A 3177-nucleotide genomic window follows, 5' to 3' on the forward strand; every position below is an offset into this window, starting at 1 on the left:
TGGAAATTTGGTGTTTGTGTTTGTTAAGCTCATTTTTATAAGCTTTTCTATCTCTAAATAATGCCTTTCAAAAGGCATTGCAGTTCAAACTCAGGTTGGAGGTATAAAACTGGCCATGTAGTTTGAGGTGCCTGAAGAGACTGGTAAGTACTTTCCTTCATCATTCAGTAAGCATTTGAGTGCCTGCTTTCTAGCCAAGGCCCTGGAGGAATAAAGGTGTGGAATTTGGGGTCTGTGCAAGTTCAAGAGGTGTTTTGCTATTTGGAGAGGAAGGTCCATCTACATAGAACTATACTACAAGGCTATGTTTGCCCATGTCCATAAAAAAGTGCTTATTATGGTGAGCAGGTAGCAGGTCGGTACCAGCCACTGGGACAAGTTGGAACCAGTGGTTCATTGTGCCGTCACCCCTCAGATCTAGGACTGAAGAAACCCAGAGTGAATGAAAAAGCCCGGTGCGAGGGCAGTAATTCTTCATAGCGGGCATCTCAGTAATTCACTATTTGGGGGGCTTTATTAGTCTTAAGAAATTAAAAACTAAAGCGCATCTAAGTTTTCGCCAGCTCATGGCTTTTTGACAGCCGGCCAAGAATGGATTTCCTGTTTTGCAGTTTGTACTTTTCTGTTTCTCCCAAACTCTCTGAACTTACTGCTTTGCCAGTTTCATGACCAAAGAGAGGTTCAAGTTGAAGTGACTCTCCTGCTTTCGTTTCTTTCTTTCCATTCTTTACTTTCATTTTGAACGTGAAGTTTTAATGAGCATTAGGCAATCCCATACTTTACATTTCCGGCAAAAGGGCCTTTAGCTAATTTCATGGAATCCATAAAACAGTGATGATTTGACACCCAAGGGACCACAGTGATATATACTAACCCCACTGTTTTGTAGGTAAGGGATCTGAGCCCGGACGGGAGAATCTTGCCCAGTTTAGCGCAGCTGGTTAGAGCAGACGGGGAGGATCCGTGTGTTCTAACTCCCACCGGCTCGCTTGTTGCGTTGGCCAGGAGCCAACTCTGGGTCTCGGCTGGGAGGAGAGAATTCTGCCTTTGTGGGTGACCATGCTGTCTCCCATCGGAACAACTTTCTTGACCCTTAATATCTGTCATCTAAGAAAGCAGTGCTGGTGGTTACTGTGGCCACATAGGATGCCACAGTCTCTCTGAGCCCTGACCGCTGGGGCAAGTGTGACCAGCACAACTGTGTACCTGGATTCGCAAGGCTGCTCTGCAGTCCATTGTTGCTGGGGATCAGTCTGGAACCCTCCCAGCTCCCACCCCGGACTGCTTTCCATCAGACCACCAATGGTTTTGCAGCTGAGCCTCATGACATCCCTAACGTTGAGTGCCTCATGACATCCCTAAGGTTGAATGTTGCTTTTGCCTATCTTGAGTTCAGCGTATGGCGGTCACTCCAGGGAACCCACAGCATGGCAGACCTCAGCTGTGGCCCGCCTTCAGCCGTGTGGATGGGGGGCTCCTCTCATTCACGATCATGGTTTTTGCCCATTTCCAATTCAGTGGCATAGTTGAAGGCAGAGGTCACAACCCTGGCTGATCCAAATCTCTGAGCTCTTTCTCATTCTGTCACTTTGAACCCATCCATTTTTCTGCCTCTCATTTGCTCTAAGTTAGACATTGGGAAATAAACTGGATTGTGTTGCTTTTCACACTTGGGCTTGCTGGCCGTCTGGCGGGATCTGATTCCTGAGTGTGATGACTACCCAGGGATGGGAGCACTGAAGGGCTTGGTGCTGTGCCCGGGAGGTTTGATCGCCCCCAGAAGAGGACGTGTGGCTCAGTAAGCTGCCTAGAGAGGGAAAGGCCCTAATAAATTAGGCAGCAGCTCGGGCTCAAACCTAGACGGTGCTCTCCAAACCCTGCTGGGACTTACTACTAATGATGCTCTAATGGCCTCAGTGTAAAGCCTGTGAAGAAAAGCTCATTTTCTAGCCAAACTAGAGAGCAAAGACTTTCCAGAAAGATTGACTGCAAGCTCCTAAAGGCCAGGTACTGTCTGTTGTCACCTAGCTACTACTATTGTTGAAATGAGGGAATAATGGAATCAACCCAGATTTTGTGAGGGAAACTCAATAAGATTCCCTTGCCCAGGGTCACTTAACCCTTGAGCCTGTTTCCTCATTTAGGAAATTCTTGAGAATATTAAAGGCAATTAATAGGTAAACTCAGATGCATGTTTTCTCCTTCCCCCACCCCTAATCGCTGACCTATTCATTACAGCATGACCCCGAGTCAGAGATGGGTGTTTGTGTATCATTTCCTTTGATAGTCCCTTTGCTCCGGGGCTGGCCTGGGCTCAGACTGGAAGGAGCTCCATGTAGCCCTTTAAAAGGATTCTGGAGAGGTCCCTCTCCTCCAAAGCCTGTCCAGGTGGACATGGTGTGGCCTCGTGGGACAATCATTAGACTAGGAAAAGCCCTAGCTTTGCAGTCTTATGCCATCACTCACTAGCTGTGTAACTTGGGGCAAATAATTTCATTACTGAGCTTTAGTTTTCTCATCTGTAATATGGGGATAATACCTACTGTTTCTGCTATACGAGGTTGTTACCAAATGAGATGCTGATGGTGAAGATGATTTGTAAATCATAATACACAAGGGATATTTTCCAAAGAAATGACAAAATCCCTGGAACCCACTGACCATACTTGTTTTATTTTATTTTATTTTTGACTGTACTTTCCTATAAAGATATGCCCTAGAGGGGCAGCCAACTGATTTTTTTTTCCTACATCTGGTTTCCCTTTTGTACTTGGGTTACAGAAAAGGTAACGGCATGTACCAGGCTCCAGGCCTGAGCTCTCACAGGGAGATGGATCTTCTTAGAAACAGTCATAGATTACAAGTCTGGACCACGTCCTTCCAGGTTCCACTAGCTCTTGTACCAGAATGGGAGTATTCTTGGCATGCTTTTGAAGATGGAGGTTGCAGGGTCATTGGTTTCTTACATTGTTTTTGTTGTTTTCTTCAAACAGAATGACGTCTACACCCTTATCACTGACCTGACAGTTATTACAGGTCATGCTGCATCCAAATGAAGGGGTGCATTTAGTAATCCCCCCCCCGAATATATGCCTAAAAAAGAGACTGAAAAGACAGATAACAAAACTATTTAACGTTGTCTCTGGGTGGTAATTGCAAATGATTTTAATATTCTGA

Source organism: Miniopterus schreibersii, assembly GCF_964146895.1.
Source record: "Miniopterus schreibersii genome assembly, chromosome: 4".
NCBI classification, from domain to species: Eukaryota; Metazoa; Chordata; class Mammalia; order Chiroptera; family Miniopteridae; genus Miniopterus; species Miniopterus schreibersii.